This window comes from Rhodnius prolixus, unplaced genomic scaffold, assembly GCF_049639745.1.
Source record: "Rhodnius prolixus isolate KJV_2025 unplaced genomic scaffold, Rpr scaffold_6, whole genome shotgun sequence".
In the NCBI taxonomy this organism is placed as follows: domain Eukaryota; kingdom Metazoa; phylum Arthropoda; class Insecta; order Hemiptera; family Reduviidae; genus Rhodnius; species Rhodnius prolixus.
The window spans coordinates 37,690,474-37,709,212 of NW_027411634.1; the positions used below are offsets into that span (position 1 = coordinate 37,690,474).

Sequence of the window (18,739 nt, forward strand, 5' to 3'; positions counted from 1 at the left end):
TCTGATAATTGGAAAAATACTTTTTGCAACCAAATAATGTTAAAATTTCAAGTTTTGTATTAGGATACAAACCAGCGGAAGAGCTCTAATATGTTTATACTACTTTTTTTCATAATTATCTTTTTTTACTAAATATTTAAGTATAAAGTATTGTTTTTGACAATTTTTTTTATTCATTTAATACAATATATTTTAAGCTCTTTAACTGTAGGCTTTTTTAAAAATGCTATTAGTAAGAAAAAAGTGAATTTTAATCAATTTCTAGGCTAAAGGTTAGAAAAAGTACTGCTTTTTTGTTTTGTTTTTATCTGTTACTTAGAAAAGAAATAACATGTTTCTGTTACAGGCCATAATTTTCCTAAAAACTACTGGGTTTAAATAAGTTTTAGAAATCATTTAAGAGTGTATGATAGAGATCAGAGTTTAGTAAAAGTACAATTTACCAACATTCAGACACAAGGTTATTCTTTAGTTTCTTTGTTTTTACTTTTAATTTTGAAAATATAAATGTGCGTAGTAAAAAAGGTAGTGCACTGTATTAATGTGTATAAAAATGATAAAAGATAAGTGATCCCAACTTTTAGAGAAGATAAGGTTTAACAGAAAGGATATAGTTATTGTTTCATATTTTTCAAGAGAACTCAGCTTACTTTAGCTAACTGGAAAATAGTACTGAAGAAAATCAAACTGGAAATACTTTATTCCGTACCTTTCCTTAAGAATAATTACATTATGATTAAAAGTGTCAGTTCTTGAGGCATGTACAAGAGAAATTTCAAATGTGTATCTTAGAGAAAGTATGTTTTATCAAGTAAGTAACAACTAATATCAATTTAAATGTAACTCTAATTTTTTATAGATTTATTCAAAAACCAAAGTGACAAAAACAAGTTTGCAAATCATTCGAGAAATATAGTACAGTTTTCTTTTTTCTCTCTCACATTATTTTCACAATAACTTTACCTCAGAGATTTCGTTAAAAATAATTAAAATGGTGATTGCTTTTTTTAGATGGATCCAATTCACAATTCCAATTCAGTTGATGGAGAAAGGCGGAAAATGAAATCGCTCCTTAGTTAAGTATAAGGTTTCCAAATACACTACTTGAAATTTGAAACCAACATCTACATATTCATATACATATGTGTGATAGGCCACCTTAGCTGCTGGCGGGATGTTGTAGGTATGTTATTACTTTCTTAAAAAGTCAGTTAAGACAATTACCGTAAAAACTGGAGCGATCTGGAAGGCGGCAATTCTGCACAGTAATTATTCTTAATGATTCTAAAACTGCACACCAAAAAATAAAACGTCCGGGGGATGTGTTAGATCCCATAAATACAGAAATAGAAACTCTTTTGGTAAATGCTAAAGAGAATGGATAGGTTGCATCTGGTGTGGCTGAAAGGGCATGCTGGGATAGTAGATAATGAGAAAGTTGACGTGATAGCGAATGGAGCCATTTTGTCGGCGGAGCATACTCCTGTGCTCAGATTAGCGATTAACGATGTGGAAAAAGAAAACACCACTCTAAGCGCACAACACTTAACGAAGTGAGATTCAGATACCAAAGCTGTGCGATCTGAAAAAAGAAAATAAGGGTAAATATTACTGGTTTACAGCCTAGGATCCCCAATAAGTCATAGTTTGTAGAAGCACTGGTGGGAGAAAGGCATTTTTAAACAACAATAATGCGACGGAGGTTCAACCATTATGTCACGAATCCACACCTGCATAAAATCAAGTCATTAGATCGTTCTAAATATGATTGCGGTACCGGGGAGGATGAGGACATCTCTAACCTATCAGTTGTACTTACCAAATAAGTTGCTATTTCTGTATTTATGGGATCTAACACATCGCCCGGACGTTTTATTTTTTGGTGTGCAGTTTTAGAATCACTAAGAAGAATTACTAAGCAGAATTACCGCCTTCCAGATTGCTACAGTTTCTACGGTAAATATTGAGGAATGATTGGGAATCTTATCTCATCTCCTCAATAGATGCAGCAGTAACAGAAATAGAGACAAGTTCCTAAAGAGATTGGCAGCACATGTACGATTTCCCTTTAGCGCAAAAGTATTTTAGCTATAATGCGCTACGAAGCATTTAAAAATTCATTAGTGGTGATAAAATAAAAATATAGGATGCAGAGAGTCTCCATATTGTCTACATTAGTTCTTATTTATTCCCACAATTACCACTACACGACTAAATACACCACTCTAAGCGTACGACATTTAACGAAGTGAGATTCAGATACCATTGTATTGTTCTAGGAAGGAAAAGCTAGGATGCAGCGCTCAAGTTATCATTATCTATCTTATGGAAGCTGCGAAGAAGAAAGTTGTGGAGGAGAGTCACTCTTAGCTAGAGGCAGTCATGGAGAAGAGAGAAGTGAAAGAGTCTGCGCCATTCCTCAACTCAATTGAATATTGAAAAAGATAGATCTGGTTTTTTACCACCAAAATATTGTAAATTGAGACATTAGAAGCCAACAGTAGCTGAATATAAAAACAGTTTGTTTTTTTCCAGCCCTCATTAAAAATATTGGTTAATGTACAAATACGACCACAGACACAATAAATAAATAACAAGTAAATAATACTAATTTTCAATTAAATACAACTTTTTTATTTGGGCTTATCACTTTTTACTTTATTGAAAAAATGTTTAGACTGATTTAAAAAAGCTAATCTTAAAAAATTACAAAAGTAATATTGTTTTTTTAGACCAATCAAGAAGATTGTCAATGAAGTCATGTGTACGCAGAGAAATTTAATAAATTTTCATTTTTAAAATAAAATTTCTTGGGATTACAAAAAATATATTCAACTGTAGACGTCAGCACTAGTATCAATTCAGTATTCTTTATTTATTTTGATAGAAAATCATTTTACATTAATTACTATAGCTTTTTTCAGTAATAATAAATCTTTTTGATAAATCATACCTTTTTCTAGTAAATTGATTGCAAATTCAACTTATGGTTGAAATAAACTCAAACCGCTTGATAAATGCTACGGTTGCTGCAATTTAAACGTAAGGGTAATATTTTACAATGCTTTATTTCTATAATATGTACATTATTCATTAAAGAACTTTAATTTTCAATTAATTTCATTTATGTAACAGAAAAATGCATCTTAACACGTTGACTGCCAGACGCATTTTCGATGGTTTGCCCAAGGCGCCGACGTGAACTTTTCATTATGCGATGCATATTATGCTGAAATATTATTTGCAGCAGATAAAATGACTTATAAAATCATGCTTGAAGCAGTTTTTGTGGTGAGCGTCACCGTTGGCCCCCACGGCGCGGTAGGCAATTCTTACGATTGTCCTTTTTTTCGAACAATCGTGCTTCGAGTACTAAGTGATATACTTATATTTTGGCATCTGCAGTCAACTTATCAGATCAAATGATTGCTTATAGCTCACTACTGCGTAGAACTATAAAATGGTACAAGGAACTGGCAATGGAACTTTTACTAAATACTGCTATTGTAAATTCAATAGTGTTATTCAAACAAGTAACCCGGAAAAATATTGCAATTCCTGACTTTAGGATGAAATTAGCAATGTATCTAATGAAACGCTCCGATAATGATTGTATTTCTCCGAAAAAAAAATGCATACAGAGCAGACCTCGTCATGAATTTAAAAAAATGTCGGGAAATGCACGTAATGTAAGGCGTGCTATAACAAAAATTAAAAGCAGCTAGGAAGAACTTGGAACCCCCACACTAGACTAAAAAGATCAGAACTAAACAGACGCTATCGACTACTTGAAAGAGTTTTAGATGAAAGATCAAAACTATCTCTGGACAACAAAAGACTAATCTATACTACTATTTTACTATACACTACCACCTGGGCGTATGGAATAGAGCTGTGGGGTTCAACCAAACGCACAAATCTCCAAAGAATTCAGTCCCTTCAATCATATAAATCCAACTATTGCAAACGCTCCATTTTAGTTCTCCAACCGAACTATACACACTGTGTATAGTACCTTATAATTCGTTTTGTCACAAGCAAGTTGGTAAAACAAGATACAGCAAGCTTCATTTCTACCTGCAATCTTACATAAATCCTCCAGATAAACATCTTTCTTTAAGAACTCTTCGTGACAACCCAACAAGAAGCCTTAAGAGACAGTGGCCTTGTGATCTCCTCTCTAGTGAAGAGAGCGACTAACAGCCTAATGTTTTGAAATGTTACCACTGGGTGATTTCTCCACTCGTTTGCTTCATTTATTATTCTGTTATCAATATAACTTATAGCACCAACGCGCTGATTATAGCAAAAAGAAACGCCAAAAAAATTATTTCATTGAATAATATTTCAGATTGAAAAAGCCGATACTCGAGCACTGCTGCAAAAGTGTGTGATCAAATTACTCTAAAATAAAAGAAAGTTCAGAAACATCTATCAAAATTATTTCATTATGAATCAGTTATAATTGCACTGCATTAAAATAGAATAAAGAATTTATAACACTAATCTAACACCACTTCTATAACAATAACACATAAAACATTTGGTGATATATTTGTAAATAATAAAAAAATTGGAAATAAATAAATGAAAAAGTAAAAAAATTACCAATGCATTCTAACGGCAATCAGTTGAACTACGCTAAAAAATTAGTTTAAGCTATTGCCGCTAGAAAGCATGAGAATGTACTTTTCTAGTTGTTTGAAACCATCAGATAGCATACGTCAGCAAAAAAATAGAATTCCATTCAGTACCATCTCAGTGACGAAGGAGAGAAGGTCGCTCTGTCGCTCATCTCACCAAATATGGCTGACTTCAATCTTGAATAAATCATTGAAAATAGAAAAAAATTGCTGAATTTTTTTATGAAAAATAACGAGGATTAGCATGCCCATGCATTCTAGCAGCAATGGCTCGAACTACATAAAGCATTAGTTTAAGTTATTCACCGCTAGATAGCATGAGGATGTACTTTTATAGCAATTTGAAGCCATCATCTCTGCTGGATATACGTCAGCAAAAAAAAAATTCAGTATCATCACAGTGACGAAGGAGGGAAGGTCGCTCGTCGCCCGTTCTCACTTCTAATATGTCTGCCATCTCTCTAGAAGTGTCATGTTATACGTATTTAGCACAGACGGCTGGGTGGATCCTTGGTGTTGACAATGGCATAGAAGGATAACCTACAAGGTGCAAGGTATTCGCCCCACCCTCCACGCCCAGCGGACTTAACTTTCTCATATAGAAGCCATGTCAAGATGTCCGCTATCGAAGCAACATCCATTTATTGCCTCTTTTTTTAGCAAATACAACCTATTCAAGCTTAATTCTATTATCAATAATTAAAAATAACATAATACCACCTAATTATCATTTTTACTAATTAAAAAAATGCCTAATAATTAAAATAAATTAAAAAATATAATAAAGTCTAGACAAATTTTAGTTTGTTCAATGACTGCCAGGGAGCAGCACCTGCTGCTCCACAATAAGTTACTTTTAGAGCTTTTCTTTAACGCTTGCTTAAATAAATGTGATTTGACGCTTACGAAGGCCAAAAGTAAAATGAATATTCAATTTATTAGCTATATTTATGAAATAATAAATTATACTAAATATAATTAAAATTAATTAATTATAAAAAGCAGTAAATAACATGCAAAATAAAACACGTACTGAAAAATGTATTTATTTTATGTATTTTATTATGAAAATATTACTTTTTCATGGTAAACTGTCCTTTTAATATCGCCTAATCGAACTTTTGTACTTATACCAAAGTATTTTATGCCTCTAAACAAGGGAACTTTCTTTTAAATTTTTAAAATATTCTGTGAATCACATAGAAAAGTCCAGAAAGTAATGAAAAATTTTGTTTTATAACTGTTACAATTATTTTATTTATTAATTTTTTTTTTCAATTACATACAAATTATCTTTACAAAATGTATAAAGTATAGGGAGTAATAAGATATTTACATTGAAATACCTTTTCAGCAGTTCTAGTAAGAGTGCCTAAACATTTAGCTATCTACCCTCCGGCAAGTTTGCTCCAAGGTTTTTAACTTCTCCAACTGTATCGTTACTAATCATTTTACTTTCTTCTGGAAAATCTTCTCTTAAAAAATTTCCAATTCTTCGGGTGTTATGTGAAGTTTAAGCTCTTTTTTAACTAATAGATCTTGAATTTGTGCCAGAAATTGTCCTCTCTTAAACCGCAACTCTAACATAGATTTTCTTAATAAAAAATATATTTATTATCTCTACATCCGTCCAGTACTTTGCAGTCCCTTTGTGGTCCAATACTTTACGCACCAACTACGGGAAGTTACCAAGAGTCCAAAATAAATGCTTAAGGCTAGTTGGGTCACATCCCCGGTGGACACCCATAGATTACATACTTGTAACACTATGTTGCAGCGAGTCTACATTTATCTACAATGCTACGGAAAAAATTGAAACTTCCTCTTCACATAGCCCCTACCTCATGTAAAGAGTATGACTTCATATAACTTAAGTTCTCTTGGTTATAAAAAATACAAACACAAAAGGCTAAAGCATATCTTGCTTTAATTCACTGAATGCAGTAAGGTTTTTTTTTATGTTTTTTTCCTTAGTATGTATGTTTGACAGATTTACCAATGTAAATATTAAAGTTTTGGAGAGCATATAGGCACTGCAGCCTGAAACCGCTTTTGTATAATTTGTATTTGTATTCTATTTTAAACTGTGAATACACTTTTTCAAATCTGAAAATATTAAAATAACAATTTCCAATTACTAGCGAATTGAATTAGCCACTTAAATCGGCAGCATCTAAACGTCCATCTGACTAACAACAAAAATAAATGTTTGCATTATTAAATACGAATAATATTTCATTTATTTTATCTAATAATTAGTCACAAAAGTGGTACACAGTACTCTACAATTAATTTTAAAAATTACGACTTACATAACAGTGATTTTTTTCATCATAGATTTTTTATAAATTCGCCAATGAAAATAGACGATGGTGATAACATTAACCTTTCTTCTGCTCATATTTTGATGACCAATAATTCAGTGCATACTTTCACTCGTAGGCCTTCTAATTTTCATACCAACCACTTTGTATTAATTGAATGTTACAAAACTAATCACTGGCGTTTTACTTGTAAGAGATTAATTAAAACTTGAAACTCTTCAATTATTGATTAATAGATTTTGTGATGTACTATTCTCAACAAGTAAACTTCGTAGAATGTTAAAAGGAATACTGAGCATTGAAATATTGTCTAACTGCAATATATACTCTTTTTGAATATACTCTTGCATAAAAATAGCCACCTTTAAACATTAGTTGAAGCTTTATATTAATAATATTTATAATTTATATTACTACGTCATTTTTCTTGCTCTTTTAACCAATAAACGATAATCAGGATCCATACTTACAAAATTATCGATAGATTTTATTCAAAATTAATAATAACGTGGTCTTGAAAAATAATTAAAAAAAAAAATCTTACCATTATAAATCATTCCAATATGAGTTGTTGTTTCCACCAACTTACAAAAAGTATGTTCTTCGTAAGAATTTAATTTATATTTATTTTCATTAGCAAAAAACCTTTATTACAAAGTAAAAGGAAGTTTGCTAAACTCCAAAGATCCATTAAGTGCTGCAGATTTTGATCTTATACACACTCCACCTAAATGTCCGTCTACAAGAAAGAGTGGAATACAAAACCCTACATTCCATTGTCAAAAATAATTATAATAAATAAATAAATAATTATTACTATTATAAAACCAACCTTATTTCAACGAATGTTATCTCATTAAAATATTCTTCCCTATTGCTTTAGCTTTCCAAGCACAATGAGCAACGAATGGATCACACTGGAATAATGTTTGTTTGCAACCATACCATCCACTGAATCATAGTGGAATACCGAAAGGAAGAAATCCTCTGAAATCAGAAGTATTAAGAAACTAAGGATTCATAAAAAATAAGTGTCTTTAGGTTTTAATTATTGGGATTTTCGAAAAATCCCAGTTTAAATTAGGTTTTAATTATTGTTTGCCTTCGTCGGGATTTTCTGAAGGTGATTCCGTTATTTTCTAATGTTAACCATAGACAACTAAAACCTACATGAAACGTTCTGATGAGACAATAGAACTAGAAACTTACAAGAAAAGAAATTATATTTTTAACGATTTCTCCGACGACGGCCAAAACACTATCTTAATTTAAGGCCTAAAGAATTAGTAAACAATTGTAAGAGATTTATTTATAAGCGTAAACCTTTATGTCAGGAATAAAAAATAAATAAATGCTTCTCAGTTTGAGACAGATTTTAGTGGGAAGAATATATTATCAGATTAGAAGAGGTCATTACCAAGCAACAGCACCTAAAACAGTCATCACAAATCTTCTATGACCGTAGAAGAATCCTCCTAATTTTGTAATATCTTAGAATTTCCCAAAAAGTTCTCTTTTTATTCTCCTCAGTCAATGAAGTGACGCAAGCCTCATTTCGTAATCTAAACATTGCAGCAAAAAAAAAAAAAAGAAAAAGTTTTATAAAGCTATCAGCCCCTCAGCTCCTTTCTCAGGTGGTATAGATGAAATTATTCTACCGAGAGGAGGCTGTTTTTTTTTAGCGAGATTTCAAATCAGTGCTCAATTTCAATCCACTTTCTTCTTTGTTTTTGTACCATTAATTTCTATTAAAAACATTTAATTTTACTTATAAGAGATTGTACTTATAAGACACAACTTAAAATAACTAGACTTCCAGATGAAGAAGCAATTTAATTTATTGATCAATGAATTTTGCGATGAATGTTTCTTATTAGTTAAAGTTTAAGAATATTTAAACAACTTTAATGATTTAAATATTTTATAATTCTCATTCAGCTCTATTACCTTGCTAATTACTCTCATCTCGCTCAACTCAAGTTGTTCACTATTCCTTATCACATTCACAATCTACCGCCTGCATATTTCTCTCTTCTCACTGCTTGACAATATATCCGGAGGGTTGTCATTGGACAACTGCTCCACTCTTGTTCTCATCTCTTCCCTTCATCACATTTACTAGATACTAATTTTGCAGTTGTAAATTTTTCAATAAATAAACTTTCAAAAAAAATATATATAATACAAACCCGGATTGAATATGCTCTTGCACAACTATGGCCATTCTTTGCATTTGCTGAGGCGTACGCGACCTTTCTCTTTATAAATTAATTGAAATTGCTCTTTTTCTTGTTTCTTAACCAATTAAGGATGATCAGGGCACATACTTACGAAATTATCTATACATTTGAAATAATTGATATTCAGCCAATATCTCCACCTTTTAAGTTCTCCTGACAAAATTGATTTATATTCATTTTCAGTGTCAAAAACATTCTATACACACAATATTAGATATTAAATGCAAATTTTGCTTTTACATTAACTTCACAAACACGTCTATGTAACATAGCTAACAAAAAAACAAAATAACGAATAAGTGTGGAATGCTGCATACCATTTGCTATTAGCACAAATACCTAATAATAATAATAAAACAAACCTTTCAAGAAATATTTTTCCATTATTATAATTTTTCCTCACTGCTGTAAAATTCCAAGCCATATATGCACCTGAAAGACCACACTGGAGTAAAGTCGGTTCGCCAGCATCCCTTTCCGCACACAATAGTCAGACACCACAAGGAGGGACCCTCTGAAATGATAATTTTAAAACTTAACGATTCACATTAAATAAGCAGACATTTTTTGTAAACAATATTTTTTTCTAGTTCCGTTGGTGCCCTTTATTAAAAGCTTCTGGATGAGATTCTGTTAAGTTCTTAAGTTAACTACAATAGAAACATAATCAAAAGATGAATGGTGCTTAACGGAAATAGAAAACAATTGAAATAGTTTCAAGAACTTTTCCAGCATAGGCCGAAAAACTCATATTTCAAGACCTACAGAATTATTAACCACCAACTGTAACTTAATTATTAATAACTTAGCGAATTATTTTTATACATTAACTAAAGATCTGATTTCTTTTCATAAAAATAGTGATGTTAATAGAAACGAATACCTGGACACTTTTTTCTAAGGAGTTAAACCTCAAATCTAGATCCCTTAATCCAATGTTTCTAGGTTCGCTAGGAAAATTCTCCTGTCTTTGTAATATCATAGAATTTTTTCACCAGAATTGTTTGCTTTCTCCTCCTCAGGTCTTGAAGTCCTAAAGGTATCTTATCGCAGACATATTATAAAAAGCCAATAGTTGCTCCTTACTCAGAACCTCCGAAAAAAAATTCCACCCAGTGAAGGCTGTGCCAAGTTAAAATAAGTATGCCTAGATGAACTGAGACTGAAGTTAAAAAATCAACACTGAAGGGAAGATTGTGTTAAAATCCACACATCTTTTAGAGCAAATGGATTTGTCTTTAATATTCACTCATCTATCTGGCGAAAATAAAAATAATAATAGTAATCTTTATATTATAAAAATTATTATTTACTATTTATTATAATTAAATAACATTTAAATACCATTCTTTTAAGTTTTACAGAATTCTTCATTGTCGCAGCTTTTATCGACCAAAATCTTCGCCAGACGTTTATGATTAAAATAAAGTCTGTTTCTTATCATCCTATGCAAAAAATATAAATAATAAAATCAATAGTCAAACGAAATCCTGTTGGGTAAAATAACCAACTGATCATTATCAAAAGAGGTTATTGTTAAAGGTTTACACAAATCGCCACCAGGGCGCTCTCATAATTGGAAATATACTTATTGCCACCAAATAATGTTAAAATTTCAAGATTTGTATTAGGATACAAACCAGCGTAGGAGCTCTAATATGTTAATACCATTTTCTCATTTTTAACAATATTTTTTAAATATTTAACATATTGATATTTGTCTTTGACAATTTTGTTTATTCATTTAAAATACATATCTTTAAAAAAAAGTATTGCTCTTTAAATTTAGGTTTTGAAGTTTTATTTAGCAATATTAAAGTGAATTTTAATGAATTTCTAGGCTAAAAGTCAGAAAGTGTACTTTTTTTTTACCATTTCTTAAGTAAAAGGAATGTTTCTGTTAAAGGCCATAATTTTCTTAAAAACTACTCGGATATAATAAATTTTAGAATGAATTTAAAAGTGTATGATAAAGAACAGAGTTTTAGTAAAAGTTCAATTAACCCAATTTTCTAACTGGCTAACACAAGGTAATTTTTTTAATTATTATTACACTTTTATTTACACTTTGAGAAAAAAAATGTGCCAGTAAGAAAGGTAATGCTCTAAATTAATGATTAGTGATCCCAACTTTTACAGCTGAAAAGATGTGGCTTTTGGTTCAATTTTTCAAGGGAAAGTTATGGGTTACTTCTTCAGACAACTAATGAAGCAGGTAAATGCAGCGGAGCCAGTACAACAAACATCGCTAAAAACGATGTTAACGGAATTCCAAGACTTATTTCTACCAACAAATATGTTGCAAGTATGGAAAAATTAAATTAGAGATAAGCCTTGAGGTTAAACCTAAATTTATAAAACCCCGACCTGTAGCGTTTGCTTTGAGAAAACAAGTGGACAAAGAGTTGGACGAATTAGAGGCAGCAGGCATCATCACCAGGGTAGAGAATAGTAAGTGGGGGACACCATTGGTATACGTATTAGAGAAAAATGGCAACGTCCGAGTGTGTGCCAACTGCAAGATTACTGTGAACAAGTATTTAGATGTGCAATATTCTCTACCGAGGACAGAAGAAATGGGCCGCGTTACAAGGAGGCTACTAAACTGGAATTAGAGGAGAAGACAAAAATTTTATTGGCTTCGTCCACGCATAAGAATATTCAAAGTAAATGGACTGTCTTTTGGAACCAAGCGAGCGGTGGCAATTTTTCAAAAAATTGTTGAGAAGTGTATCCAGGGTGTTCCCGGAGTGGTAAACTTTCTGGAAAATTCGGTGGTGACCGCAGCATCTAAAGAACACCTTAGAAATTTGCACACGGTCGGGACTAGAAAAGGCTGATGGGGTGAGGAATAGCAGATGAAATTCAGAGGGGAGAAGTGTAATGTAGTTAATTAGTTACCATTTGATATAAAAAAGTATCTTAAATAGAGTTGTAAACCTAGATTATATAAAAACCTAATATAGAATATCTGGAACAATTCTAAGAGTTCTTTCTGTTGTAATATTAGAGTTATTACACTAACTACATCTATTTTTAGATAAAATGTAAAAGTTTAGTGGCAAAAAAAAAATTTGCTAGACTTTATTGCCTTAATTTACTTAAAAAGGGCCATTATTGCATTTATTATATTATGTAAAAAACATATTCCAACTATCAAGAAATGTTGAACAGTTTTCTTTTTTTCCCCTGGTCGTTAAAAATCATTAAACTCAAGCTTTCTTGTTTGATTCTATCCACAGTTTAATAAAAATTGTCTAAATAGTTCTCCTCTTAGAGTTATTTTGATCTCTGATAAATAAAATCTTTTAATGTTAAATAATTTATTAATTCCAAATTGGCACTGAAGCTACTGCAGTATATACCAAATTTACAATATCTCACCTATTTCACCATAGCATCAGTAGTTATATTACTATGTTATCTAACGCGGAGGTCCCGGGTTCGAATCCAGCAGCTGACCCTTAGATTTTCTCTTCCTAGGAGCTTCTTACAGCTCACTGTCCGGTGATGGACAGTGTTGCCTGTAACGAGAGAACACTGTCCGGAGGCCGGCAGTGCACTGAAAAAAGCACCGGGCGCCAATAACCTTAGATGTTGACGCGCCTTAAATCATAAAAAAAAAAAAAAAATGTTTTAGCTCTAGATGAAACAAACTTTTTTAAATTATATTTCTTTTATAAATTTAAATTTAATTTAAATAATATTTCTTTTATAAATTTAAATTTAATTAGCTAATTTCTTCCCTGAATAAGAGGACAAATTAGCAAATTATTGGTGCACATGTAAACAAATAAAATACAGATTACTTTACTTTTAAAGTTTTGTTCTTAATATAACTTAATTAATTTTAACTCACAGAATCTACTCAAATAAGATTTGAGCTAGAAGATATTGTTCTCTTTACTTGGGTAAATAAGTGTGAGGGTTTCATTTTATAGAAATAAATTACCCACTTTTTACGTTTGTCTTATAATTTAGTTCGGCTTATCTTTCTCTTTGATTTGAAGCAAGATTTGATTTATAAACTATGATTTTTTTTATTAAACGCCAATGAATGTAGAAGTTGGTTGTAACATCAACCATTCCTTTGCCTATATTTTGATGACAAATAATTCATTGCTTAATTTCATTTCACTGTCTTCTATTTCCTGAACCAACCAACTTGTATTTATTGAATGCTGTAAAACTAATCATTAACATTTTCTTTGTAAGAGGCAAGTGGCAAACCATAACATAATGAAAACTTGAAGCACTTCAATTAACTGATAAATGAGTTTAGAATTCTTCACAAATAAACTTTATCAAATCCTACATTCAAGGATATAATTGCTGTATTCACAGCATCATCTAGTTTTGTCGTGGAATATCTGTAACATGGATTAAATTCCTCTTAGATTATGGGAATAAGAAGCATTTATAGGATTTGACTACAATTTCTCATACGATTACTACAGCGAAGGAAATTGTAAGAGTTCGATGAATAATCTCTCTACACAGTTCAAATCGTGTTTGATAAAATCTGTAATATTATTTTATCCTTCGTGTTAATAGATTTTCTTATATTTGTGCTAATTATAAAAATGTTTCTTGAATTGTTATCGAGTTTTTTAAAGAAAAATTGATTACCTTATTTTATAGTGTGTAAGTACGTTTAAAAACTTACCAAATACGCTATGATGTACTATTCTCAACAGGTAAACTTTCAAATCTTCGTTTAGTGATATGTATGTTCAGCTGTATGTATATCATCATCCAGTTCTACTTGCTGGGAATATCTCTAACGTAGAGGATGATTTTTTTTAAAAGATTAATTGCAAATCCTCATACGAAATTATTAAAATAACAATTTCCCATCTCTAGCGAAAAGGCCTGATTTATTAAACCCGATTAATGATACAATGGAACCTGAAACTAATAAGAAAATAACTGATTTTTTTTTTAAGTTTTTTGTGACAACGGCAAAAATACTCTCATAATTTAATACCTAACGAATTAATAAACAATTGTAATTGGACAATTAATAATAAGCATAAATTTTAATGTCAACGTCTCATTTACATTGATAAGAATGATATGCAAGTAGAAACGAAAACCTGAACACCTACTTATCTGCAGTTAAATAGGAAACACACTAAAGGCACAAGAATAATACCCACATTTCAACCAAATAAAAAATAAATACTTTTCAGTTTGATAATAGTGTTTACATTTCAGTTGGAAAACTATTACAAATTAATAACTTTAAAACAGCTTTAATGATTAAAATATTTGTTTACTGCTTACGAATATAATCTTGCACTACCATAGCTATTCTTTGCACTTGTGGTCACTCAGGTTTCCTTTCTCCATAATTTAATTGATATTGCTCTGCCATTTTTTGTTTGTTTGTTTAACCAATTAAAGTTGATCAGGGCACATACATACAAAATTATCAATAAATTTGAATTAATGGAAATTCATCCATTAATTCTCAAATCGACCTTATTATTATAACATAACGTACCACTATAAACCTTTCCAAAGCGATCCCATATAATATCCACCTATCGAATAGTAACGCTCTCCATACAAAATTGATTTCTATTTATTTTAAGTGGCAAAAACCTCTATTCACAAACACGGGCGAAAGCTAAAAAAGAGTAAGTGTATTTAACAAGGCAAGGTAGTTTGCAATAAAATATTAAATGCAAATTTCGCTTTTACATTAACTCCATAAACACGTCTATGTAACTAACAAAAAAACAAAATAAATAAGTGTGGTATGCTGAATACCATTTGCCATATGCACTAATAATAGTATTAATACAAACCTTCCTTTCAAGAAATGTTTTTCAATTAATATAATTCATTCCCAGTGCTGTAGCATTCCAAGTAAAATATGTAACAGATGCACCACATTGCAGAAATATTGGTTCAAATAAATAAATGCTTCTCAGTTTGAAAATATGTGGATAATATTACTATTTGTGTCTACATATTACTAGTATAGACTAATATATAATATAAGACTATATAGATAGTCAGTCTTATATAACCAGATTAGAAAATGAGTCCATTCCCTCCCAACTTCAACCAAAAAAGACGTTATAGGTTCGGCAGCAGAACACTTGTATTTTTGAAAAATCCTAAGAATTTGTGTTCGCTAGTCCTTCTTGCGTCCTCTTCAGGTCTTAAAGTGCCAAAGTTATCATATCACCAACTGACGATTGACGCACAATCTCTGAGCGTACCCATGTTTCTTCTTCAGACTTTAAATGCCAATATATTAGCCACTTCAACTGCTCCATATTGTCCCCGTCCTGAATTCCTCCTTTCTGAAATAATTGGTCATCAATCATAAAAAATATTACTTTGTGCATTCTATTATCTACATAAGATAAGTTATTCACAAGACTTGGTAAATATGTTTCAAATTTGAAAAGAGTGATTTAATTGACATTTAAGTGTTCATTCAGGGTTTTTTTTTTTGGCCTTCAGTGCGTGCAGATTAGCCAACATCAGGGGTTACTCAGGAATATGTTTTATCACATCATTTATAATCAATTTACATAAACTGCCCCCCGTTTGAATTAGAAGAAGAGTAAAACAATATTTATTTTTGATTTGTACTCATTTGGTGGGTAAGCCAACTGAAATAATATTACGTCCTGAAAAATTACTGCATATCAGATCCTTGTTCCACACATAAAATCCTCAAAATGTTTGTGTATCACAATCACTACACATTCTGGACCATGTTAATGGCCTTCCTGTCAAAAAAATTACAAAAACATTGCGCCAACTAAAATATAAAAAAATAATCTGCATATTAAACTGAGAAAACAGTTGGTCGCAACATTAATATTTCCTTACCACTTGAAATAACTGATCAATGATTTTTTTAATTTACGATACTCATCAGTTAAACTCTATAAAACATTAAGTAATGAAATATTTTTAACTGCATACACTAACTGAATACACTCTTGCATAAAAAATAGCCACCTTTAGTATTAGTTGAGGTTGGCGTTTCCTTCTATAAATTAATTTATATTACTATGGTATTTTTGTTGCTCTTTTTAGCCAATGAACTGTAATAAAAACTCATATCTGCAAAATTATTCTTAGATCCTTATTAAAATTACATAGTCTTGCACAATAATTAAAAAAAAAAAAGATTTCTTTTAACTAAAAATCGTTCCAATATGATCTGTTGTTACCTCTATCTTATAAATAGTATGGTATTCGTAAAAATTTAATTTTTTTTTTTTCAGTGGAAAAGCATTCTATTCACAAACCCGGAAACGAAGAACGTTTAAAAGAATTACCATTGAATCGAAGATTGATTAAAGCAAAAACCATTGAGAATAACGCATTTCGCATGTCATTGCCAGAAATAATAAAATTAAACTAACCTTATTTTAAGAAACGTTTTCCCATTAGTTCTTCTCTATTGCTATAGTTTTTCAGAAAAGTGTGCAACAAATGGATCCCTCTCTTATAAAGTAGGTTTGCAATGAACTAATCTATTAATCAATAGTGAAAGAAGAACTCCCCTGAAATCAGAATAATTAAGAAAGTAAGGACTCACAAATAATAAGTTACTCTTTTCTTTAATTATTACACATTTCTACGTCCTTTGGTGGCCTTCATCAAAATTTTTTGACAGTGTTTCCATTATCTTCTAATGTTACCCATAGGCAACTGAAAACTACGTGAAAAGTTCTGAAGATACAATGGAATCAAAAACTGAGAAGAAAAAATTGATTTTATTAAGGATTTTTCTAGCTAAGGTAAAAATACTATCATAATTTAAGAACTAAAGAATAGTCAACAAATTGAATTGAGATCTATTTATAAGCATAAATTTTAACATAAATATCTAGAATAAAAAATAAATAAATGTTCTCAGTTTGAGAAAAATGGTTTAGATTTAAGTTAGAAGACAATAAAATCATATTAGAAGAAGAGATAGTTACCAAGGAACAACATCCAAAACAGGCATCACGAATCTTCTGGGACTAGGAGGACCACTCAATTTGTTTACATCCTGAATTTTCCCAAAGTCCACTTGGACTCTCCATAGGCAATGGCGCAAGTCTCATTTTGAAATCTAAACACTATTGCAAAATCAATCAATCAAGCTAACAGCTCCTGCCTAAATGTTTTTTTTGAATAAAATTCTTCCCAGTGTAGGCTGTTTTTTTTTTTTTTTTGAGACGCCATTTAAGGGATCAATTTCTTCCCAATTGTTTTTATTTGTTTACGTACCATTCAATTAGTAATAAAATCATTTGGTTTTTACGTATCAGAGATTTGTGGCACCTCTTTAAATAGTTAGTACTTCTTAATGGTGACGACAATCTTTAATTTACTGTTTAACGAATTGTGTGATGAACGATTCTTATTGCATTAGCTTCAAGAATACTAAAAAAACTGTAATGATTAAAATATATTTCAATTACTCTTATCCTCTTGTACAACTACTACCACTGTTTGCACCTATTGACTCGCAAGTATCCTTTCTCCATAAATTAATTGATATTGCCATGCCGCTTTTCTTGCATTTTTAACCAAATAAGATTTATGAGGGCACATACATAGAAAGTCATCGATGACTGGCTGTCACTATCTTAACAAATCGTACAATAATCAAGATAGTAACCATTCTTATAAAATATTAATAACGTTGCATCAACTGAAATAAATCAAAAACAATCTTACATTACAGAAACTCAATTTCTATTCTCACTATAGATACAACACCCTATTTCATTGCTGTCTATAATAGTTTCTAATCCTTTCGAAAATATAGTGTGCTATAAGATAAACTAATATTTCGAAAGCAATAATCTGCTGGATCTCTAAAACTTTTGCAAACTTGTTTTGTCACTTTGGTTTTCGAATAAATTTATAAAAAATACGAGTTACATTTAAACAGATATCAGTTGTTACTTACTTGATAAAACATACTTTCTTTAAGATAGATACTTGAAATTTCTCTTATGCATGCCATCAGAACCTATCATTTTTAATCATAATGTAATTATTCTATAGGAAAGGTTCAGAATAAAGTATTTCTGATTTGATTTTCTTCAGTACTATTTCCTAAAGTATGCTGAGTTCCCTTGAAAACTATGAAACAATAACCATATCTTTTCTGTCGTTAAAAGTTGAGATAATTAATTATTTGTATTGTGCCTTTTACATTGCGCACAGTTATATTTTCAAAATTAAAAGTAAAAACAAAGAAAGTAAAGAGTAACCTTGAGTCTGAAAGTTGGTAAATTTAACTTTTACTAAACTCTGAGCTTTATGATACACTCTTAAATTCTTTCTAAATCTTCTTATATCCTAGTAGTTTTTAAGAGAATTATGGCCTTAAATAGAAACATGTTATTTCTTTTCTAAGGAACAGATAAAAACATAAACAAAAAACAGTTCTCTTTATAACCTTTAGCCTAGAAATTGATAAAAATTCATTTTTTTCTCACTAAACAGCATTTTAAAAAAACTAGAGGCAAAGAGCTAAAAATTTGTTTAATAGATA

The 18,739-nt window shown here is 30.6% G+C and overlaps 2 long non-coding RNA genes across 14 annotated transcripts; one reads left to right on the top strand and one right to left on the bottom strand.

Moving 5' to 3' along the window:
* The first annotated feature begins 63 nt into the window (after positions 1-63).
* On the top strand, positions 64-3,114 carry LOC141461203 (uncharacterized). Of its 3 annotated transcripts, none has more exons than XR_012462668.1 (4): positions 64-272; positions 347-811; positions 1,012-1,183; positions 2,280-3,114. It is a non-coding gene; the product is annotated as an uncharacterized lncRNA (long non-coding RNA). The 3 variants fall into 3 exon arrangements; XR_012462669.1 differs by lacking the exon at positions 64-272 and having other exon boundaries at positions 279-811; positions 2,280-2,597; positions 2,733-3,114; XR_012462667.1 differs by lacking the exon at positions 64-272 and having other exon boundaries at positions 279-811.
* A 2,434-nt stretch (positions 3,115-5,548) lies between these two features.
* LOC141460174 (uncharacterized) lies at positions 5,549-18,622 on the bottom strand. 11 transcript variants are annotated; one of them, XR_012461762.1, is made up of 14 exons: positions 18,456-18,622; positions 18,149-18,324; positions 17,169-17,887; positions 16,605-16,745; positions 15,021-15,524; positions 14,714-14,839; positions 13,874-14,121; positions 12,592-12,813; positions 10,552-10,652; positions 10,091-10,464; positions 9,570-9,721; positions 8,385-9,360; positions 7,800-7,954; positions 5,551-7,706 (listed from the first exon to the last, which is right to left on the bottom strand). It is a non-coding gene; the product is annotated as an uncharacterized lncRNA (long non-coding RNA). The 11 variants fall into 11 exon arrangements; XR_012461770.1 differs by having other exon boundaries at positions 5,552-7,706; positions 8,385-8,529; positions 9,157-9,360; positions 18,149-18,622; XR_012461769.1 differs by having other exon boundaries at positions 5,552-7,706; positions 8,385-9,071; positions 9,157-9,360; positions 18,149-18,622.
* Positions 18,623-18,739: the final 117 nt, after the last annotated feature.